A 25335-nucleotide genomic window follows, 5' to 3' on the forward strand; every position below is an offset into this window, starting at 1 on the left:
TTTCATCATTAAGGCTGCAAATCTATACACACTTATTGAAGGGTAAGCCCTCAGTAACATCAGTGAGACCTATTTCTGTGCAAGCATGCGCAGGGCTTGACTACATGTGCAAATATCAGTGTCACCCCTCCTGCTTGTAATAAGCACAAAACATGGGGAGCTTAAGACCAGTTGCTTCAGATTAACTTCAGCTGTTCCGCTTCCAGTATGAACACAGCCACATTATAATTACAGTCTCGCCTGCTCTAGCTGAATGTGCAAGCAGACAAAACTCCATGTTTATACACACAGCAGCCACAATGACACCCAAGAACTTGACGACTACAACTACTAACATTTTTGCCCCTAAATAAAGTCCAAAAAGATTTTGCTTCGGCCGTTGGGGTTCACTGCCAAGATCCAGAGACGCAGACGAATGCACTCCGCCTCCAAAAGACACACCCCCAGCAATACACATTTCACTGAAATGAGAGCCAGTGATAAATACAATAAGCATGATCTAGAAGAAAGCATGAAGACTGACATCATATTAACCAGCAGAGGCTGTTTCTATATTGGTCACAGGGAGTAATAGGCAAGGCTACATTATATTTTTATTATATCAAACATAAACCAAAACACCAAGGAACATATGCAGTATGTACAGAGTGAAGAATTCATAACATAAAACAGTCAGTGAAGTCCAACAATGCTCAAGACTTCAACAATACCTTTTCCAACCTATGCTGTAAACATCCAGTCCAAATCACTATCTTCAAATTAATCAAAGCTACATCTTTTGCAAGCTCTTTGTTCCCTGAATACTGATTCAAAACAGGTAATCCTTCTACCAAAGGCTTGATTCTTTGTTATAAAAACAACAGCGAATCTCAGTACTTGCGCTGGGACCAATTTTTGTTCATTAGAAGTATGCAAGCTTTTGTAAGAGCACAAAATACAGAAACATGAAAGGTTATCTCAATATACACCCAAAAACAGTGTCAATCAAAAACATGCTGATTACAGTACAGAAGGGGTTAACAGGAAGTGCAACATTACTTACTTTTTTTAACTCTAAGAGGCAAGGCATTTTTACAGTTCAGCAAACGCTATTACAAGGGAAGAGGAAAGGCTCTTGCTTGATACGTTTTAAAAGAAAAACAACAACTGAGAAGTGAAACTTGCCTTTATCACTCTCAAAGCAAACTCGTAGGCATGGCAAAAGAAAACTGTTTGGCAGAGGCCCCCCAAACTTTGAAACACTGCATCACAAAGGGGTTTGTTTCAGAGCACTAAATGCTGAACATCACTCTTTGGAAGGGGATTGATGCTGACCAGGAGATACTTTATAGCAACATGAGAGGAAGTGGTAATTACATCAGAGGTTATTAAAGAAAAAGTAGGCCCTGAATAAGCAGAGACTTGAGAAAGATTGTGCTCTGGGGTAAAGCACAGAAATTCATTTGAAGAAGGATACAAAAACCGCTTAGCGTTTGAGGGGGGAGTGCATTGCAGTCATTTCACACTAGAGCTAAGCCAGGAAAAGCGGGTTGAAATGCTGTAAAACCTAATAAAAACAAAGGAAGTTAAAGGGGCGCAGCTTAAACGGTGCACTTCTAAAAAGGCCAAGAAAATAACTTGGAAACCACATTCCCACCTCTCTTCCGCATCCTATATAAATGTTTGAGAGAAAGGGGACACACTGCCCTCTTCCTACTGCTCAAGATGGCTTTCTACTCTATACAATGAACTGATCTGCATTTTATGACTACTGTGCAAAAGGAGGATTTGCATTTTTCCCCCTGAGGTAGCCCTATTAAGGGTGCTATTAATGAATTGAAACATACAAGTACCCAAGGTGAGGAGCGGACGGAGGTGCCTAGAGAAATGGGCCCTAAACGATACATCCTTTTGTGCATCCCAACTGCATTTGCAACTGGGAGCACAGGAGACAAACGAGTTCAGTACAAACAGAACTTGTGTCCCAGGAGCAAGCTTTTAAATAGGAAAATTATATCATGGCTGACAACATAATTTAATTGCTCTGTTGCTATGACGACATGCTGCTCTCTTTCAGTTTAAATGTGCTTACTTGCCAGTATCCTCCCAAAGGGATGTATTGTACCATCAATTTTCACACACACACAAAAAAATAATGACTCCTCTTTAAAAGCTTACGGTGGATTGATGGATATCAGTAGCTCCAATCCTGAAACTCTGAAAGATTAAGCTTAACTGACTAACTCAAGCCCCCCCCCCTTTAAACTGCAATCGACAAACCATTTTCCTCTGAGTAGTAAACACAGTGACTTTGTAATACAAGCCATTTCTGAGAGCAGCCTTAAGTGTAAACAAGGGAACTTCATGCTGTGATCTTGAACAAAGTAAATGCCTTTTCACCTCAATGGCACTTATGATCATACCATTGACAATACTTTAAAGACATAAGTAAGCCACTGAGAAATCCCTCGTCTGTCTTTGGCTGGTTTGGAAACGTTCTGTCAAATATACATTTAAACATCTACCGCCTTCTTTTTACTTTAACTAGTGCCAGTTTTGATCCTCCTGCCAAAAATTCAAGTGTAGAAACCTCATTGTCTTGCAAGGATCTCTTGCCAAAAGGCACACGAACTTCTGCACCTTTCAAGCAACTCAAATCCCAAGAGTCATGCTCGCATACTGAGGACAGCAAGAAAAGGTTTGAGCACTTTGCAAAGGAAACCACGATGCAGCTTACGCAGCGTAACACAAATCCTAGTAAAGATTTAAGCAGGACCAAAGAAAAAAGGTAGAAATTGGGATGCAGGGCCACTAGAGAGGTGGCTATGACCAGCCTTCATTTGTTAAGGAATTTCATTTCTGTGTTTCACAGCTGGGCAAATAACCTGAAGTGTGGCAATTCAGCAAACATTTGATTACCTGCTGCCAATTCTGCAGCTCCAGCAGATAGGTTTCTAGCTGGTCCGGAGGGATCTCCCCCACTCCCAGCACAAACTTTGTTGTTGTCTAAAACAGTCACACTCTCTTGTATTTCCAGTTGTAAAAAACAACATGGTAAAGACACAGGAAAAGGGGGAGGGAAGAAATGAGATGGGGGGGCGCCAAGTCAATCTGCAGTTATTGAGGTTTGTCCAACTGATGTATGTCACAGACTACAACAAAATCCTAAACACAGAAGGGCATCGTTGTGACGGAAAAGAAAAACAGAGCAAAGGAAGGAAAAGGCAGGCAGCCAAAGTCAATTTTTCTTCCTGCACATTGCAACACTCCCTCCCGTACTAGTCAAAAACATTTGAAGGGGAGAAGGAGCGCAGTGATTGGCTGCGATTCGAATCAGTCAATGGCGTTGCTAGGCGACTGCAAAACTGCACTTATGCCTCTCCAAGCCATTTGCAGCAGACATACCTTCAAATGCTGGTCAGATGTCATAAACCTTATCCTGGCCTTTCCTAGCTCACGCCAGGAACCCAAAACTTGGGCGTTAGACTTCAGAAACCTACAGGGGCCTTAAAAAAAAAAGAAACCCTTAAGCGTTGTGGCATTTATTAAAAGCAGGACGTTCCACTCGGGGAGGGGGATCCCCAAAGGATCCTTTCTTTTGAAAAAGATTAAGAGGAAATACAGCCCAAAGAGACTCCTACTTAAACAAGAAGAGAGCAATCCGCAGATATTAGATAAACAGACTGGAGAATTCCCCGGCTACGCGCAAATTTGCTCTCCTCCTAACTTTAACAGACAATGCCAACTCTAGAGTCTTAGAAAATCAGGCAAACAGCAGCAAAACATTAGAAACTCTTCGCTTCTATCCTCCTCCTTGGTCGCTTCAGGTAACCAAACAGAAGGGAAATAATATATATCTCAGACACACACACTTATCAGGATCTTGTTTTTAAACCTTCAGTCATTGTTACACTCATTGACGTTGCGGGATCCCCTCTCTCCCCCCCCCCCCAGGTTTTCCCCCCCCCCAATGCAGATAATCTTACGCAACCTTACCGACAAGGGAACCGTGCATTTATCCTCTCCCCCCGCCTCTCAAAAAATGTACCAAAAAAACCAGAAAACTTACCTGGCTTGGGAGAGGTCGAGATTTTCACGGCTGTCTCCTCCTGATCATTATGCAAACTTTCATCCGATTGAGCAAGGCATCGCTCCCTCCCCCAGCCCGGAGCCGACAATGTGGCCGAAGGGAAAGCGAGAGAGACGGGGATCCCAGAGCAGAGGAAGAAACGCGAGGGCATGGGACCTTGCTGCAATTCCCCCGCCTGGTTCAGCTTCCTCCCCCCCCCCCTTCCTCCCTCCTCCTCCTCCTCCTCCTCCCTACGGATGAGTAGCGGCTTGGGTCGGAGCTAGCACAAGAACGCTAAATTGTTTCCACTGCAAACAAAAAAAAAAAAAGAGGGGGTGACACATGACCAGAAAAGGGGAGGGAGAGACGGCGAAGGGAGAAAACGTGGGCAGGGCCAGGCGAGACGAGCCGCCACCGCGGGAAGGAGAGGGCTGAGCCACGCAGCGGGGGGAGGAGAACAGGAGCAGGAAGAGGGCGGTTTGCTTTTATTGCACCACGATCTGAATTGCACAAGGGAAAAAACGAAAGGGGAGGCAGCTTTTAGACACGCACCAATAATACATACAGCGCGGCGGCCGCCCGAGCAACGCGAGCCCGAGGCTGAACCTCCGCCCGCGTCCGCGGCCTGGGATCGCTCACAGGAAATGCTCGAGCAAGGTTGCTCGTGCCGCCGCCGCCGCTTGCTGCCAGCCTTTCTCTCCGTCTGCACCACTTCTTAGAGAGTCCTTAACGTTGCACATATTCCCCCACCTCCCTCCCTTTTTGACTGCCCCCCCCCAATCGTTCTCCCTCCCGCCTACGTGGGATAGAAAGAGCTCAAAGTGACTTCTGATAGTTTGCACCTCTCCTTTGATAGTTTGCATTGCGAAAGCTCGGTTAGAAGTGCTGTCGTCGTTCCCCCCCCACCCCTTTGATAGCTGTATTTTCCCTCTTGGAAAAAAACCGGGGGGCGGGGATACTGCAGTAGAAACCACCTTTGGGGTGACTCCTGATGTTACTTTTTCCCCACTCGAGGAAAGCGCCGCTTGTGCGTTACGTATGTGGGGTACGTGCTGCACTCTTAAACGAAACCCTGAGACCAGGACTGACGTGTTACTGACAAAAGTACACAACTTCAGCAGCCTATCTTGAGTTTGCTGGCAAGGAAAAGGGGGAGCTTGTGGCTGGCAACGCTTAGACTCCGTGCAGAGATCACACTCCACAGAATGGGACTGTAAATGTGCACACGGTTGCCCTGATAGTGTTTTAAGATGGCCACATCTCAAGAGGCAGCCAAAACTCTTCTCCCAGTCTCTCTGAGCAGAACTGGCCTTGGGCAGTACAGTGTCTGAGGTAGAAATCCAAACGGCACCCCCCACACCCCACACCCCACACCATAGTGGTAAAATATATGAACTCGATAATTTATTTACAGGCTGCTGACCTTTGATATCCCCCCAATCTGCCACTTGAAGCAATCTTACTGAACTGGCTGCCCCTTGGTTTATGGGCACAACTCCAAGTGGTGGTTCTTCCCTTTAAAGCCCTAAATGGCTTGGGGCCAGGTTTCTTGAAGGATCACCTTTTCTCCACCAGCTGAGAGCTTCTCAAGTGTTCTCTGTGCCCCCATCAGCAGACATAAAACAGGTGGAAACTAGAGACAGCGCTTTTCAGTGGTGGTACCGTGCCCATGAAATACCTTTCCCCTTAATGCTTCCCTGGCATCTCTTTTGGGTGCCTGTTCACCCAGGTAAAGGGACTGATCTTTTTAACATTATTCTAGTGTCATTAGTCTGCAGACTTATTTTAAGCCGTTCTGGAGTTTATTTTTACGCTGTGGCCAGGCTTTAGTGCTATATTTTAATTATTAACTTTAAATATTTTGTTGTTACTTCTTTTATTTTGAAAGCCACCTTGGGCAGGCTTCCCGGAAAGGTGGCATTAGAAAAATCCCAAATAAAAATTAATTAAGTAAGCCGCCTGTGGAGAGGGTTGGCTTTGTAACTGAGCAAGAAATCTGTGCAAATGTATTTTATGGCCTACTCCAGCTGGCTATGTGGCTCATTGCTTTCCCTCCATGGATAGATTCAGCTATTCCTCACATTTATATTCCACTCTTCCTCCTTGAAGCTTAAGGTGGAATAGGAGTGACTAGGTTCAAGGAGTGACTAGGTTCATGACGAAGGCAAAGATTCAAACCCCTGGTTCATGTCCCACTAACCCCTTACAGTGTCATCCTAAATAGTGCCAGTGCCCTTGGAAAGGGAAAACTCTGCTTAGGGCTGCAGTGATAGAAATGTAAAATTTCCAGGAATTTTGAAACCATGAGTTAAAAATTGGGAGGGGGGGTTGTGTTACATGTAATGTTTATTTTCTTATCAAACCTAAATATATTTTACTGCTTTAATGAGATAAAAAGCATCATTAGAACTTCATTAGCTGTAACATTGTACTATTTGGCATGTTTATGGAATTTAGAAGTATACATTCCTCAGTCTTCTACAGAAAAAAATGTAAATATACCCATTACTGTAAAGACAGCTGAAAACTGTTGTACTCTATGCAGCCTTCACACACACATATATGTTCATTCTTGCATTGAAGAGATAGGAAAAAATAAAATTGAAAATAGAACAAAACTTTTGCACGAGACAAATGAAAATGTAAGAATTAAACGCAAACTACTATAGTCGCAACAGGTAGGGATACCAGCATATAATGCTTATAATGTTGAAAAAACGGAATCCTTTAATAATGTATTATTATCAGGCATATGACAGCATATTATCATCACAATTATTACAACAACAAACATATCCTTAAAATATGTAGGATGTGTCGTAAACATACACAAAAACTTTCATGCTACACGATTTTAATTGAGTAAAACAGTCTCTTAAAAAGCACTTCACACACACAAAAAGCTAGTGCTCCCTAAAATGTCCTAATTTTCCCATTAACAATTGCAGGGGGGAGTTTTTATGGGGAAACTTTTTTCCAGTTCTCCATACCTCTGTAAGTACTATAGGATGATGGCTCAAATAGATATTAATGATGTTTCTCAGCTCTCCTCTCCCCAACCATATTCCATCTCCGGTTATTTAGTGCATGCAATATATGGCGTGGGGCAATTATTCCATGTCAGATTGCACAGTAGACTGCAGGATACCACTGTGGACATTTGCCCCCACCCCCCTCTTCAAGAGGGATCTAGGCTCTGTTACAATTAACTTTTTCATACCATTCTTACAGTTGTCTAGAACTATCACACAGGTATTAGATCTAAGGTCTAGTCCCTGTTAAGGTTACCTGGCCTGGCCTGGCATTGGAAATCAGCAAGGTACCTCAGGGCGGGGGATGGGGGTGGTAAAATGAACCAGCCTGAAGACATATTGAAAACTAAGCAAAGAGTACTATGGGACAGGAACATTGGCTGGGTGGAATGTGCCATGTCAGCAAAGATAAGGTAAATGACTGAAAGAATGGAATAGACTGGTCAGAAGCAACCCACTGCCAGCTACTGATTAAGTTAACAGAAACTCTATCAGGAATGGAAAATGTTCCTTTGAGGTTTGAGTTGCGCCAGACGTATAAAATGGGCTTGGAGATTTGAGATTCTGCTTTTGCTGTCTCCTATAGTCATGCAATAAAAAATTCAACACTTTTGGAAATTATGTTTAGTGTCTTTTCTTTGACACAGGGACATGGGAGGGCAGCTGTCTGCCGCATCATGATGTCAATTTTGGGAAAAACTCAAAGGTGACATCACACCTCTCTAGGAATTGGCAGTTTCCTAGAGAGTTGTGATGTCCAGTTTTTTTCTCCTACAGCTGCTCCAAGTGGCAACGGAAACAGGAGCTTATGGCTAGCAACCCTAGACTCCAGGCAGAGATCAAAATCCACGAAATGGGGGCTTACCATGGTTATCATTCAAGTCTCTGCAAATATATATAAATATAATATACAAATCAGTGAGAGAGCGGGTTTCTCATACACACACACACACATATAGACATACACACACTCATCTATGTACATGTATGTATATATAATATGATTAACCCCCTCTGACTGATTTGTACCCTCTGCCCATGCACGGGAATTAAAACCACCAGGCAAAGTCCTTGGGGATCTGCTTATTTTTCCATATAATATGGGGACTGAGCTCTTATTTTACTCCCATAAAACATGTCTCAAGGGACCAAAGCTTATTACTTCTCCATCTCCTCCCCAGAAGTGATACAAAACAGGAGGCAGTTCTTGAACTCATTAGCAATACTGAGTAGCTTTGCTTGCACTGAATGTTTCTCTTTATGCAGAAGCTAAAACTATCAGGACAGATTATTCTACATTTCATGCGACCAAATTTTCCACAGAGTTATACTAGTACACAGCTAGCATCTCACAGGCATTTCTTCAGCATCTCCACATTACTGATGGTGATGTATGAAGACAATTGCATTCAGTCATGTTTGGGTAAGATCTAGGAAGTCCTTCTAACAAACCAAGAATTAGGCCTCATTTATACTGCCATGTAGGGACTGTAGCCTGGCATCAAAAATGATACAGTAAGTTTTGATTACGAATGGAAGTTGTTCAGAATGGGTAGGATTTAAGCACTGTTAAGAATTTAGGGCTACAAACCTATGCTAATTTCCTTTGGATTAAGCCACATTAAATACAATGGAAATAACTTCTGAGCACTCAGTTTATTTTAATGAGAACATTAAGCTTTAGGTGCATTTTGTGTAATGGGGAGGAGGGGGAGATATACACCCAGCTTGATCACATGGGTTAATTTATGTGAACAGAAGGTTCCCACCCCTGCCCAATATACTTTTCCCAAAGGTTTAAACTAGGAGTTATGTCTGGTATGAGTCAGGTTCCTCTGACCATCAGCAGGGAATGGGGGTAGGACTGCCAGATGCAGGTTGGGAAAATCCTGGAGGTTTGGGGACAGAGCATGGGAGGACAGGGATCTCAGTGGGATTACAATGCTACAGCATCCACACTCAAAACCATCCATTTTCACCAGGGAAACTGATTACTGTTGTTTGGAGAAACGCTGTAATTCCCAGGGATCCCCAGGTCCCATCTGGAGGATGGTATCCCTAGTCAGAGTTCCCTCAACCCAGTGCTGTTGTTTGCACAGCCAAACATGATGCCAGAGCCCCCTTTTTGCCCAAGGCTGTTTTAATACAGGAATAAGCATGGAGGGGGAAGTTAAAGTCTGTCTTCTGTCCTGAAATGAATCAGGCCCCAGCACACCTGGAGAACTTCAGTTCCCTAAAATCACATCTGGCTTTGCAAACGTCAGACTTTTGCTGGACATAACCTCAAGTTTGGGCCAAAATCTTACCTTAGCTATGCATGACTTTTCACAGGCAGTTACAAGATTAGTATAAATCTCCACAAGTACCGAGGAGGATTTGGTTAACTGCTGGTTTTTGTATTTTAAAAGACAGAAACTTTATTTAATTGCTTCTTTACCGCATCTTACTTTCCACACATCACCATGTAATCTCATTACATCTGCTACACCTCTTAATCTCCCTGTTCAGAAAGCTATGAACTACAAACTTTTGGGCTCTTCTACCATTCTCTGAAACATTCTCTACTCACCCCCACCCTCTCTTTTTTAACTCAAGACCCAGCCTGATTAAAAGGTCTGGGGAATGTAAATATTTGCACTCACTAGTCTGTGATGTTTCAGTTGGTCCTACTGAAATGGTTTTAATGGGTAGCCCAATGTTGTCAGATCTTGGAAGCTAAGCAGGGTCAGTACTTGGAAGGGAGACCTCCAAGGAAGACTCTTACAGAAGAAGCCAATAGTGGACGCCTCTGCTTCTCACTTGACTTGAAAGCCTCTTGGTGTAGTTGCCATAAGTCTGCTGCAACTTGATAGCACTTCACGTGTGTATTACCATACATACTCGCATATAAGTCGAATTTTTCAGCACATTTTTTGTGCTGAAAAAGCCCCCCTTAACTTATACACGAGTCAGGTGTATTTTAAAAAATATTTTAGGGAGTTTACTTTGTTGGCCACCAGGGGTGCAGTTTTTAGGCTAGCCACACCAAAATTTCAGAGATTCTTCAAGAGACTCTCCTGATGATACCACCCAAGTATGGTAAAGTTTGGTTCAGGGGGTCCATAACCGGGTCCCCCCTCCCCCATTGTTTCCAATGGGAGCTAGTAGTAGATGGGGCTACATTTTGAGGGTCCATAACTTTGGACCCCCTGAACCAAACTTCACCAAACCTGGGTGGTATCATCAGGATAATCTCTTGCTGATACCAGCCAGGTTTGGTGATGTTTGGTTTAGGGGGTCCAAAGTTATTGATCCCCAAAATGGGTGCTCCCATCCCCCATTGTTTTCAATGGAAGCTAATAGTAGATGGGGCCTTTTGAGGGTCCATAACTTTGGACCCCCTGAACCAAACTTCACCAAACCTGGCTGGTATCATCAGGAGGGTCTCCTAAAGATACTCTGAAATGTTCATACTGCTAACATAAACATTCCTCGTGACCAAAAATCCAGTTTTGAAGGATTTTAACTCTTGTGTTTTAGCTTGGCTGCTAAGTGAGCTAAGGTTTTTGTACTTTTAAAGTTATTGTTGAGACCATATTGTTTTTGTTGACCCTCTTTCCACTGACAGAGCTAGTTTACTGTTTTCTTTGAAAGAAATATTCAAAAAACATTTAACCTACTGATGCCTCAATTAATGTAATTTTATTGATATCTATTTTTAATTTTGAAATTTACCAGTAGCTGCTGCATTTCCCACCCTCGACTTATACGCAAGTCAATAAGTTTTCCCATTTTTTTGTGGTAAAATTAGGGGCCTCAACTTATATGCAGGTCGACTTATACACGAGTATATACAGTATATGCTGTCAAGTCGTTTCTAACTCATGACAACTCTGGAAATCATTGTCCTCCCAAGTGTCCTGTTGCTAACAGCCTGGCTTAGGTCTTGCAATCTGACAGCCATGGCTTCCTTTATCGAGTCAATCTATCCCATAATAGGCCTTCTTTTCCTGCTGCCTTCCATTTTTCCTAGCATTACAGTCTTTCCCAGTGACTCTTATTATCTCATTATGTAACAAAGTACGATATGCTCAGAGGAATCATTTTAGTTTCTAGGGACAGTTCAGGCTTAATTTGATGTAGAATTCACTGATTTGTCTTTTGGGTGGTCCATGGTATCCATAAAACTCCTCCAACAACACATTTCAAACGGATCAATTTTTCCCTGCCAGATTTCTTCACCGTCCAGTTTTCACACCCATACATGGTAAAAGGGAATCCTATGGCATGGATTAACTTGAACTTGGTTGCCAGTGACACAGTCTTGCACTTAAGAATCTTTTCTAGATCCTTCGAGGTACCCTTCCTGGTTTCAATCTCCTTGATTGCAGTCTCCCTATTGGTTAATGATAGAGCCAAGGAATAGAAATTTTTCAACAATTTCTATTTCCTCATTGTCAACCTTGAAGCTGAGTAATTCCCCAGTAGTCATCACTTTTGCCTTCTTGGTGTTTAGCTATAGACCTGCTTTAGTTTCTTTCTGCTAGCAATGCCATATCATCAGCATATGTCATATTGTTAATGTTCCCCTAAATGTAATCCAGTGTTCCTTATGGCATGTTCTGCATATAGATTTAAGAGATAGGTAGATAAAATCCATTCTTGCCTATAGGAAAACATTGTTTCTCCATATTCTGTTTTAGCAGTAGCCTCTAGTCCAGAGAACAGGTTGTGGATCACAACAGTCAGATGCTGTGGCACATCCTCTCCTTTAAAACCAGCCATAGCTTTTCATGATCCACACTGTCAAAAGCTTTGCTGTAATCTATGAAATGCAAGCTGATTTTCTTCTGAAACTGTATGCTCACCACTTTCGCTTTTCTATAAGTTTCCATGTTCACCAAAGATGAGTAAAGTAAAACAAGTCTTATGTTTTGCCTGCTGCACACCACATGCAGAACTGGAATCTGACATTTAAGTACATTTTATCAGAAGAACCTGATAGGTAAACTGCTAAAACCAGTTCATACATTTCAGACTCTTCTGTGATAATTTTTATGGAACAAAATACAAAGATTCACATAACATAAAAATACAAAAATTCACATAACACTCAATAATATGGGAAATAAATTTTCTTTTGCATGCTGTGTTAAGATCAGATGTTGGATTAGAACAACAAACACCTAGAAGGAAAAACACTGAGAACAGACAATCATTTGCTCACCAGCTCAGATCTTGTAGCAAAGCCAGTCCCTCTCTGTCCCCTGAAACCCACAAACCACAACTTGTTTATTTTAACCCTAGATTTGAAAGGACTAGACCAATGGGTGGAACTTGTCCAGGATCTTCCTGTTCAGTCCAAACTAACTACTTGCATGGAAGCCAATGATATGTCCTTTCCAGCGACAGGAAATAATAATTAAAAGCAATGGCCCTATAAAGCAAAACATGATTGTTCTTTTATCCTTGCTTGTCCTGCAAGCAAGCCCGTTTTATCTAATGCTAAAGCGAACCTTGAATGACTAAGTCAAACATCTCTTATCTCATGGCAGTTTTGAGTGTGTATTTTAAAACATAACCCAAGTTACCAAATGCTAAGCCCACTTACAGAAATGCATTCAATGAAAGAGCTCTGAATGTTCTGGGGGCGGGGGGGGGGGTGGCGGGGAGATAACTAGGTAAATGAACAATAGAGAGGACGTTCTCCCACTATTTGCAGAGAATGTCAAAAGTTAAGTGTCTCAAAAATACATAGGTCAATTTGACTGCCACTGTTTTTAAGAGCAACAACTGGTAGCTGTCTGGAACCTTAGAGTTTTGGTTTGTTTGTCTTATGCATAGCGAGCCAGAGAAAAACAGATAATCCTATTGATCTAGGAGCCAGTTCTGTGTCACTTGATGACGCATGCTTGAACACCCATACTTTTCAATCAACATGGTTAACATATACCAAAAAAAGTTGCTCTGCTGGCTTGCTCACAAGTCTAGCCTGGCCTACAACAGTGAAAAGTGTGCGTGCCTGCCTCATACCATCTGATTCCCCTGAGAATGTTGTTTAGATGGGACAGAATAGGGGAGATGACCTGATTATAAAATGTGCATTGGCTAGAATATAGCTTTGCATTATAGAATGTTGCAAAACAAAAAGCATTTTCAGCACTTTCACCCCTTTCTTCCGCATCCTCGCCCCAAATTTCCTGAACTGCAGAGGAAAAAAATACACCAAAAACTGTGTAGGTCTTTCTAGAGACAGTCTCTGATTCAGGACAACGAATATATAGTGCTACTTTTGTTGCTGTTGTTAAAGAAAAAGCTACACAAAGGTGACCTGGGTTAGAAACATAGTTCTTCCCACACCCACACCCATGCGGTCAGTTAAACTTAAACATATGGAATATCCTCATAATACATCAACTAAATTATTTAGTGAGTAGCATTTAATGATGATAAATTCATTAATAACCATGAATTTCGATTCACTAATTCCAATTTATCTCTAAACCACTTCCCCAAAGGTCAAAGGTAAAAGTTGAGGACAGGACAGTTACAACCTTGTTTGTCCTGGTTCAAAGGACCTTAGACAACATGAAATGACACACTGAGTTCCTTAGGTTTGTGGGCCCTGGGTCAGAATGTTTGCTCTTCTGTCAATTCCTCTCTTAGCCCCAAGGCTCAGGGGGCTATAGCTGCTCACTCAAGATTGCTCAACTGTCTCCTTGCTAGGCTAGGCTTCTGTTATATATGGGTGTCATATTCCTCCAGAAAATTAATAATATTCCTTGGCTGGAAAAATGCAATTCTTTTCTGGCTGGCACACACCCCGAAACTAATTTTCCTGTCAGAAGTAGACGCCACTGTTTTGTTACACGCTTATACACAATATGTCGTCCATCTCTGAGAAATCACAACTTGGTCTCCCTCTGTCAGCGCATATCTACACTGCAAAGGATTTTATTTTTATTTTTTTCCCAATCTTCAAATGAACAGCATTTAAAAATCTGTATGGCTACATTCCTCATGCATACTTACCTGAGAATAAGTTCCACTGAATAAAATGGGAGATTTCTGAGTAAATATACTGCACTCAAAGATTCATAATGTCCTTGAACCAGTGAAATGGACAGCTTTCTGAATAAGAGATGGGCAGCGTTCTGAAATCTATTTTTAACATCTTGACTAAAAATAATTTCAGGTTAAGTTCCTATTTACATTCTTCAAATAATGGCGTCAAAATTCCTACCTACAAAGAAGGATGCTCCATGTTTGCATAGACTCCCATTCAATACCATAATTCCCCAACTGTAAAAGTCATATACCGGTAGTTTGATTTCTTCCATTTAACCCAGTCATTCATTTTGAGGGGAACTTATAAATACTAATACAAAAATATCACCTTCTGCTTCAGCACTACAATGATTTTCTTTATTTCCGGACTCTGCCTTTCAAAATACATGTGTTTCAACTGGTACTTGTGGCTTTTATTATATTAAGGGGAGTGCAGCTATTCTTTTGTTTCTGAGGCCTTCGTGAAACCAAAATCTTATTGCATCAAACATGGACTAACCTAATTAAGTTCTGAGTCACTTATTACATTCTATCTTAAGACCTAACAAACTGCAGGGTGGAGTGGTACCATCATGACCTGTAATATCTTTCCTTCCATCTTGTCATCCTACTAGTTTGTGAATTTTTAATTGATCTTAACAAATATATTTATACCCCTATTATTACTCTCAGAGAGCAAGTGGAGGCCACATTGGCATTTTAGTCCATTAAAGCTTATTGAAGAATAGGGCTGCTAAATTCTTGCTTGGGGGGGGGGATCCCCAACTTGGGGTTTACCACCAATGTGGGCGGCTGGCAGGAGAAAAACAATCTGCTTCAGGTAATGGCATGACAGCACTTTCAGGAAAAAAGACCTGGAAGTGATGTCAGTCCTTTCTAAAAATCATCACTTAAATTCTAGCAATTCCTAGCCAGGCATGATTTCATATCCAGAGCTTTCCTGGAAGTGGGGTCACACCATTATTGATAGCATCCCCCACCAGACTACTGCCCTCCATTGTCTCGTGCTGATTGCCCCTTTTATTTTTCTGCACTATTTAAAGAAGATATATTACAGGCAAGTGGTTGTTAACTCCTTTCAGAAGGTTGGGGGGAGGGGAACTGTTGTTCAGCCCATTGATCTTTGGACTATAGGGCCCCATAAGGTTACATCTTGTCCTCTTTACTTTTTAACATCTACATGAAACTGTTAGGTGCAGTTATCTGGAGATTTGGGCTGCAATGTGACCAGTATGCAGAGCAGAGGATACTTGGTTCTATCTCATTCTTCTGGATCAGGGGTAGGGAACCTGCGGCTCTCCAGATGTTCAGGAACTACAATTCTCATCAGCCCCTACCAGCATGGCCAATTGGCCGTGCTGACAGAGGCTGATGGGAATTGTAGTTCCTGAACATCTGGAGAGCCGCAGGTTCCCTACCCCTGTGAATCTGGATGATCCCAGGGAGGTCTCAGAAACTCTGAACCAGAGCCTGGAGGCAGTTTTGGAATTGATTCAGGTAATAATTAAAAGCTTAATCCCAACAGGATGGAAGTACTAGTGGTGGTTAAAAGGTCTGGCTCAGGATTTAAAGTGGCACTCATTCTGGTTGGGGTTGCACGCCTCATGAAAGAACAGATCTATAGTCTGGAGGTGCTCTTGAATAGGCAGATGGTAGCTGTGGCATATGGTGCTTCTCCCCAGCTTCAACTGCAGGCTTTCCTAGGCAGAAAAGATCTGGCCACTGTGGTGCATATGTCAGGCCTAGCTCTGCTGGGCCTGGCATCATGGGGCTGGAACTAAGGTCACACCTGGCCCTGCTGTTATCTGTGCCCAGAGGGCCTCTGTCTTTTTGTTCCTCACTTGTAACTAGCTGAGGTATGCATACCATCCCCCAATCACCCATTTCCTGGTGATGGGAGGATGACTTTCACGGCCTTGGGCAACTCATAACAATACTGCTTTCGCACTATCTCTTCTCAAGCTGGCAATTGTGGGAACCCATTCACACAGGCTCCCAGTTTGCTTCCAAGCACAATTCAAGGTGCTAGTTTTGACCTTCAAAGCCATGTATGGCTTGGGACCTACATACCTGAAAGACCTTCCAGAGGTGGGATTCAGGGGGTTCCAAAGGTTCTGTAGAACCTGTTGTTAAAATTTAAAATATAACTTTTTAACTACTTAAAATATTTTATTAAATATTAATATTTTAATACTTAAAATAAAAAAGTGATATTAAAATATTTTAATACTTTTTAACAGTCATTATTTGAATCCTACCACCATCGGAACCTGTTGTTAAAATGTTTGAATCCCACCACTGCCTTCTACTCCCTAATGGGCATCAAAACTCTGGACTTCTCCACCCAATAAGATCCATCTGCCCCTTCTGTTGCCATCTTCTGCCAGCAGGGGAGACTTTTTTTGTTTTGTTTGACATTTCCTGAGGTATCCCTTCTTCCTGACCAGCTTTTAAATTGCTTTTTAAAAATCTGTTTGTACATATTTCAGCTCTGTTTTTAATTGTTTTAATGATGCGTGTGTGATTTTAATGGTTTCAACATGTAGACTTGATAGTCCTTGAAAAGGCAGAAAGTGGGGATATAATTTTTGTTAGATTAAATAAATTATATCTAGAATGCTTGGCATCAGGCTCATCATTTGACAGTTAGCATGGTGTCGTGGTTAAGAGCAGCAGGACTCTAATCTGGAGGACTGGGTTCGATTTTCCACTCCTTCACATGGAGCCTGCTCGGTGACCTTGGGCTCGTCACAGTTCTCTCAGAACTCTCTCAGCCCATGCAGAGGCCGGCAATGGCAAACTACCTCCCAATATCTCTTGCCTTGAAAACCCTACAGGTCACCCTAAGTCAGCTGTGACTTGACAGCGCTTCCCACCACCAAGTGCTTGGCAGGAGACCTAGAAAAAACTATTTCAAGAAGCAGGAGCTGCCTACAACGTGTAAGTAGAAAGTGAATCGTTTGCGTGGTCCAAAAGAGATGAAGCGCAGGCAGGAAGAGCCCCTTTCACATCCCAATGACATCTGTAGAAAAGTATGCTACCCCATTTGAATGGATACTTGAACTCTTTCAATCACATTTTCATTTGCAGTTAAGTTGGAGTATTATAAAAGCTACAGAGACATGGAGAAAATCTCAGCAAGCTTTAAGGTATACACAAGGAAATAAATTCTACGGCTACATTTCTGTGGTTTGTACATTTTTTTAAAAAAGAGCCAGTGTGGTGTAGGGGTTAAGAGCGGGTGGATTCTAATCTGGAGAACCGGGTTTGATTCCCCACTCCTCCACATGAGTGGCAGAGGCTAATCTGGTGAACTAGATATGTTTCTGCACTCCTACATTCCTGCTGGGTGACCCTGGGCTAGTAACAGTTCTTCAGAACTCCCTCAGCCTCACCTACCTCACAAGGTGTCTGTTGTGGAGAGACTGGCTCAGGATTTAAAGGTTTAGCTCAGGAAGGGAAAGGAGCTTATAAACCACCTTGAGTCTCCTTACAGGAGAGAAAAGTGAGATATAAATCCAAAACTCTTCTTCTAAAAATATTATTGTTATGCAACAAAAGGTACTGTTTCACATAGAGTTTCACACAGTAGCTCCTTAAAACAGCTTATTATTCAGTGTGTGTTGCTCTTCTAGTTCCTTGGAGTTCCCTCAGAATAACCACTGTATACCTTGACATAAAATTATATCTTTATGGCATACTGTCAGTAAAAATTTAAAAGGGCAGGGCAAGTTCATACCAGTATATGCAGGATCAAAACAGCACCTTCACAAGGAAAAAGCATACAAGTTTTTGTTGGAATCATAGATCAGAATCACAGAAAACAGAGTCCTGAAATCAGTGTGCTAATGGCCATGGAAATTTCCCATGTTCCTGTCCCCACAACAGCCCCCTCCCACCCTGATAAAGTTATTTCCTGGGATCCTAGTGTTACCACTGCTGCTCGGGTAACATTAAGTGATTTCAGCTCAGGCAATGTAGTGAGGTGCAGGAAGCCAGTGTTCTTCAAAAGCAAAGTATTTTATTCTGAAGTGGTTTCTACCGCTCGGGCAGGGGAATCACGCTTTCGTAGCCAAGCGCTAGAACTTTTATACACACACATCAAAAGGGGCAAGGGGGCAGGTAAGGGGGCAGGTCCCTTACCGTACAACAATAAAGAAACATCAACACATAAAAGAAAAGGTACAATTACAACTTTGCGAATGGGACCATGAGATCTCGCTGTCAGGGGTCTTCCCACAAGACTTTACAATAGTGCTGAAATGGAGAGTGGAGAGAGTCCATTCATACAACTGGGTGAGCCTGTTTAACGCACCCAGGAATCTGGTTATCAGATGGGCTGCTTCCTTGAGTTATGACCTGAGGCTCCCGCGCCTCAGTCCCGCAACAAAAGAAAGTTCAAATGGTCCAATGGTGATCTTGGCACGTTCTTCAACGGCTGGGATATCTGGGGTGTCGTTATCAGATTCAATTTGTAAATCCAAAGGGGTCTTTGTTTCCGCTAAAGAGATCTACCGGGTGTTGGCCCAAACTGAATTCCAAGGCTAGCTTCCTTGGCTCTAAATATCAGCTGCTACAAGCTATTGCTTTTACCCATAGATACAGATATTTAAAATAACATTTCTAAACTTAAACATTAGAGGAAGCCTTAAAGAACCTCCAATACAGTATAAGCACATATACATATAAGCAAGAGTATCCTAAATTAACAGTAACAAACCTTAAATCAACTGGAGAACCTAGCTAAAGTATAATCCTAAACATTGGGCAAATAATAAATCCAATACTGAGGGGGCTTACATTAAACCTTAAAAGGGATAAAAGCAAGAAGGAAACCATGTAAACATTGGCACAATCACATATATACGTCCTTTGCAAGCCTTGTGGAGGCTTCTGGACCACACTGGTCTCTTTGCTCTGATCCCTAGCCAGTGTAGTTCAGCGACAGGCTCAGGAAAATATTTTTCCTATTTTCCTGTCGGTAATACTAGTACTTATGGACCTGCAACTCATGTGAACTAAAGGGCTACACCTTGGCTGTAGGACATATCAACTTCATTTTGTTCTTGATGCTGGTTTACATGTGATTCCTCAGAACACAGAGAGATTTTTGGATGAACTCTAGAACATTTACAGTGGAACCTCAGTTTTTGTTGGTAATCTGTCCGAAAAGAATAAATGAAAACCGAAACCGATAAAAACCAACGCAAACTTTTTCATAGGAATCAATCTAAATCCAATTAATCTGTTCTAGGCACTCCAAAAAACATACCAAAAACACATTTTTGGCGAATAAACATAGTATTTAATGCTGAAAACAGTAACAAACAATAACACTACGGCCAGCTTCAGAGCCAGTGGACCAATGTCACACCAGAAAGCTGTCCAAAGAGGTCTGTTTCTGACGTCGCTTTAAGATTTGTCTGAAATGGGGCAAGACATTGTCATTAAACAAATTTCAGACATGGCCTGCAACAGCTTTTTCCGGATGATTTTTCACCACAAACCCCTGCACCTTACTGCAAATCGATGAAAACCGAGGCAAATCGATGAAAACCAAGACAAATTTTTCACTGAAAAAATCTATGAAAACCGAAACCGATGAAAACCGAAGGCAATGAAAACCAAGGTTCCACTGTATATGTCATTTTTACATGTTAACAATAGTGAAACAATATATAAGGTGAACTTCAGAGACATACAACATTGAAAACTTCTTGTTTCAAGACTGTTTATGCAAAAATACATAAATTCTTGGGACAGCTATGTACAAGATTTAGGGAGCCATCCTGCCTTTGACAATTGACAGCTGCAGAAGTCAATGAAGGAAGTTTTTATTTTTAATGGCTGGATTATGATAAAACTGCTATCGGAGTAAGTCCCAAGGAAATTTTTGTGCTAAACCCAGACCTGAAGCTAGACTGAACAGGGTGCATGTGATCAGCTGCATCATAGAATCATAAAGTTGGAAGAGACCAGAAGGGCCATCAAGTCCAACCCCCTGCCATGCAGGAATACACAATCAAAGCACCCTTGACAGAAGGCAGGTTTTTGAACCCAGGTTTTTAAGGTTCAAATCTAACATTCTGGGTTTGATTCAGACCAGATTTTCCTTCAGTGGAACAGGCTTTCTTACCTCACCTTTAGGGATGCCAGCTTTGGGTTGGGAAAAACCTGGATCTTTGGGGGTGGAGCCTGGGAACAGCAGGGTATAATGCCATAGAGTTCACCCTATTTGCTCCAGCAGGACTGATCTTGGTTGCCTGGAGGTCAGTTGTAATAGCAGGAGACCTCCAGGTGCCACCTGAATATTGGCAATTCTACTCCCTTCTCCCACTGCAGATCACTGATCTCTACAAAATGCTGGTTTGGGGGAACCTGAGGAGCAACTTGGGTGGGAACGGGAAATAGGTGGAAACTGATGATTTAGTCTGGATCCAACCCAATATCAACTCCACTAGTCTTTTATGAGTCAGTTATAAACTGTTGCCTGATCATTGCAATTGCAGTTATGGAATGCTTGGCCTTGCTACTGTCTTATGCACTGTTTTGTATGCCTTATCCTGTTTTGAAACGACTTCCTGGGACAAGTTGCAGGCTAAAGATGTTGAGTGTGCTTTTGACCTATCTATATCTATAAACGCGAAATACCACTGACTGAATCAGACTCATCAAAAGAACTCAAAAACCATCAAACCTACAAAGTTGAAATTTGGCACACCGGTTCATTATGTGGTTTAGGTGCTCACTAAGAAAGGATTTTTCAAAATATTCAGTTTTGCTCGAGTTATTACACATTTGCTGTTGAACTCTGGCCATCTGCATTACTGTTGAACTCTGGCCATCTGCACGAACATTCTAAAGGTGACAGTTAAAAGCCTGCTTGCCAAGCTAAAGGGTGCCAATCTAAAGGGGAGTAAAAATGATTAATTTCACGGGAGATTTTAATGAAGGGCACTTTGACGCTCTACTTCCATGTGTCAAATCGACAAGTTCTGATAATGCCTACCAAACAACAAGCACAATTGAGCCAATGGTGGCCCAACTGGATTCTACCACCAACCTCCTCACCGCATATGAACCTGTTCCTTCTGTTGAAACAGCTAAAGGGAGAAGAGGGATTAAACGCAGAAAGCGATTTACAGATTCGGTTAGAAAAAGACAATTATAGGAAGCTGCTGCAAAATATGCAAAAAACAACCCAGATGTTCATAAAGAGGCTGTGAAAAAGTATGCTGAATGTCACCCCGAAGTTCACAGACAGGCTGTGATGAGGTATGCTGAATGTCACCCCGATGTTCATAGAGAGGCTGTGAAAAAATATTCCTCTAACAACCCTCATGTTAACCAGACCGCTACAGCCAAATACAATAAAAAAAGATTACAAATCAAATTATCACCTTGGACTAAAAAATATTTGTCGGGTTTTGAATCTCACATTGATTACTGTGGAGACAAGGTGATTGATCTTGGACTTCGATTGCCCTGTGCTTAGTGTCATGCTCTGAAGTGGCAGGATGAGCCCCCAGGAATGTGCTGCAGTGGCGGTAAAGTTCAGCTCCCTGCCATTCAACCCTACCCTGAACCTCTTCACAGCCTTCTCACTCATCAGCATCCAATGGCAGAACACTTTCTTTCTGCTTCCTGGAAATACAATGGATGCTTCCAAATGACGTCTTTTGGAGCCTGAGAAGAGAAAGAGAGCAATTTCATGCCAACATTCAAAGTGCAGGGACAGGTCTACCACAGGATAGGAAGCCTCATGACAGGACCCCATCAGCAGCCGTCATTTCTTCAGATATACTTTGTTGGGGATGATAACAATGAGAGGGACATTCAGAGTACTCCAGAGTTAGTTCACCTGACAGCTTGGTCATCCTTCAACCAGAGAGAAAAACCAAGAATATTGTTTACAGGGAAGTTTTGAGCACTTAATCTGAGGGAGAAATGAAAACTGTATGCTGAACAAGTTATTAGTATGGCTACGTACACCACAAAGCTAGGGGTGGTGATTATTTGCCTTTTAATGTTTTATCCTGTGACAGAAACTCATCCTACTGTTTGTAAATAGTTGATAGTGTTTATGAATTCATTACATTTGAAACTTTCACAGTATTTTTATCAGGTAACTTTTATATTTTCACTATGTTGTAGTATTCTCAGTGTTTGTAAAGGATCTTTATTTTTATGAATTCCTTACATTGCAACCTTTAAGGGTATTTTTATGCCGCACGTTTTATATTTTCAGTATTTTTCCAGTATGTATATTTTAATGAATTCATGCCATTTCAAACTTCAAGGGTAATTTTATCAGGTACGTTTCATATTTTTAGTATTTTTCAGTAGTTTCAGGTTTTTTGTCATGCAAGGGAAGGGGAGGGAGTGAGGGGTGAAATGCAAGGGAGGGAAGGGGAGGGGAGAGGGCCCGGCATCTGGACATGGCCCACCCACCCTAGCGGAGGGAGGGGGAGAGGAAGGAGAGGGAGGGAGGGGTGGCATGCAAGGGAGGGGAGGGAAGAGGAGGGGGCATTTTTTATAATCTCCGTAGCGAAGCATGGGTATACTGCTAGTATGGAATAGTCCAGACTGTGGTAGAAACCAACAATCTGAGCTATGACTTGCTCTCTACCTTTGAGCTTCGTCTTGCTGTCCACAACTGACTTGTGCAGCAACTCCTACTTAGCACTAGGTTCATAGTCTGTCATCTATTATCTCAGGATAAACAATTACATCCAGTAGTCTTTTGGCAGGTAATCCTCCCATCCAACATGTTTCCCAGAGTACAAAGTGATGCTTGCATAAAGTTCAGAGCTTAAATATCCGGATACATTACTGTTATAGTTAGAGCTGTAATAAACAAACAAATAAAAACTCAAAGTCCTTCTTCCACAAACTCTCGAGTTTATTTTTAGAGATTGGATGTGTTTCTTCTTGGGGAAGGAAAATTTAGAATAACGGCCTCCCCCATACAAATAATCTCATCAACACAGCAAAATCTGAAATAATTTATTCTGTTCAAGTGTATATATCATACAGTTGCTGGAGATTTTGTCATGCCAAGTTTGTTTTACTGGCCCTGCTCATGGGTCTTTAACAACCAGTGTGCCACTATTGTATAGTGGTAGAATGTCTGAGAGACCTAGGTTCAAATCTCCACTCTCCCATGGAAGCTGGATGAACCTGGGCTACTTGCACATTCTTTCTCACAGGTTGAAGGTATAACAGAGGAGCAGAGAACAATATTAGTCTCTTTGGGTTCCCTTTGGGGAGAAAGGAAGGATATAATATGTAGCAAACAAACAAACATGACAGGCAGCCATTCAGAGGTGCAGCTTTTATTCTCTGTTCTTCTGAAAGCAAGGAAAATCTTCAATAGCAAGCTGTTGTTAAGGACATAGGAACAGGGACAGTCACAAGAAAATCAGTTTGCTATTTGATGTCCCAAATCTAATATGTGCATGGAGAATAGGTTATCTGTTTCTTAGCTCTTTAGCACTTTGGGATAAAAGTAAATTAAGGAGAATCTGGAGAGTCCTTTACAGTGCTAAGGAGGTCCAGGTTCCTACAATATAAGCACCAGTTACTACCTCATTTCTGCCTGAAGGAAAGACAGTCTGAGAAGCCTGGGAGTTATTAGACCAGCACTGGGTGATAGAAAGGGGGTCTGAATAGCACACAAAAGCAAATCCTTCTCTGAAAGGAGGCAGCCTCCCTGGCTACAAGCGAGCCAACTGCCAAACTGTCATTTTGTCGTGCGGCCGAACAGAAGGCCTCATGTAACGACAACCACCAAACTCATTTAAAACTCTGAAAAGGTGACTAATGAGCTCATTCAGGCCGCCTATAAATTATTCACTACCACGCTGACCCTCCTTGAGACAAACGGCAAAGTAAACTTTGCAACACAGAAGCCCGGGGACTCCTGATGAACCAGACACAAGGCCTGGGTGAAGAGTTTTACAATGAGAACAGATAGGAGGGCTCTCTTTTGTGGGGAGGGAGGCCTTCTTCTGTTTACACTTTTTAGTGCCTTTAATCAAGTTAAAGCAGACACAGCTGTTACACATTTATTTCTCGGTTTGCAGAGGGAAGGCCTCCCGTCCCCGCCCCCCCTTCTCCCCATTAGCCAGTACGGGTGATCGCAAAGGTCTATAAATAGCTTTAAATTATATTCTCCAGAAATTGAAGGCTGACCTTAAAATGAAACCCGCCTCTACAGTTGCAAGAATACCATACGCACGTGGTTAATGAGAAGTGCTGTGACCAAAAAGGAAAAGACACCAAAGTGCCAGTCAGTTTCAATTATTTTGCCACTTGATGATACATTTTACATTTGCGTTTGCTCAGTATTAAATATGTGTTGGCCAAAACAGGGTTTGTAGGAAATGCCCCAGGAGCTTAAATGGTGATATATCATCACTATCACTTTCACAATTTGAGGTTCTGGAGGAAGGAAAAGGGGATTTTTTGTTTGTTTAAATGTGTTTTTGACGCTTTGGCCCTAATAAACACAGCACTAGCTTTTTGTTCAAAGGCCATCTCATTAGTATGAGCTATTTTCATCATCCTATTTAACTTGAAGCATGTTTAGGCACTTTGCTGTGTAAACAGTAGTAGCTGGTGTTAAAGCATTTATAGATGTAGCTTGTTTGCTGAAATGGGACTTTGCCCACGAGAGAACAGAAGGATCCAACCTTTCCCTGCTAGTTCCGACAAGATGCTAAGGTGGCTTTGGAAGCTGCTGTGGAAACCTTGTGTGCTGGTATGATTGCAAAAGTTGAAAATGAAGGAATTCACAATAAGAACATTGAAACAAAAATGGGAGAAAGAAGGATTTATAGACATTGGTAATGCTGAAAAATTAATAGACAGTTGGAAAAATATAAAGATTGAGAAATATATGGAGTTAGAAAGAAAAGTGATATTGAAATGGTATAGAACACCGAAACAACTAGCATATATGATAAAAGGACCTAGTTCTAAATACTGGCACTGTGGAGAACCAAGAGGCATATTATAGCCATATGTGGATAGAATGTGCAGAAGTAAAAAAAAATTTGGACAATTGTATTGTTATATATCAAGAAACTGGTGAAGATAAATATTGATTTAAATAATGACTTAATGTTCATGGGTGTAATGGAAGACAGAAGAGTGGACAAACAATATAGTTATATGTATAAAATAATGATCAAAGCAGCCCATGCA

The 25335-nt window shown here is 41.9% G+C and overlaps 1 protein-coding gene and 1 long non-coding RNA gene across 4 annotated transcripts in view; one reads left to right on the top strand and one right to left on the bottom strand.

Moving 5' to 3' along the window:
• The window catches only part of FOXN3 (forkhead box N3), a 166295-nt gene extending 162038 nt beyond the window's left edge, over positions 1–4257 (bottom strand). For all 3 annotated transcript variants that reach the window (XM_048485180.1, XM_048485179.1, XM_048485178.1), the window contains exon 1: positions 4049–4257. The gene's annotated coding sequence lies outside the window, so the exon portion shown is untranslated. The remainder of the gene's footprint in view (positions 1–4048) is intronic.
• Positions 1–17159, top strand: part of LOC125426633 — a 63420-nt gene extending 46261 nt beyond the window's left edge. Inside the window, exon 4 of the long non-coding RNA XR_007243552.1 lies at positions 16965–17159. This is a non-coding gene — a long non-coding RNA (uncharacterized LOC125426633). The remainder of the gene's footprint in view (positions 1–16964) is intronic.
• The last annotated feature ends 8176 nt before the right edge of the window (positions 17160–25335 follow it).

This window comes from Sphaerodactylus townsendi, linkage group LG02, assembly GCF_021028975.2.
Source record: "Sphaerodactylus townsendi isolate TG3544 linkage group LG02, MPM_Stown_v2.3, whole genome shotgun sequence".
Taxonomy (NCBI): domain Eukaryota; kingdom Metazoa; phylum Chordata; class Lepidosauria; order Squamata; family Sphaerodactylidae; genus Sphaerodactylus; species Sphaerodactylus townsendi.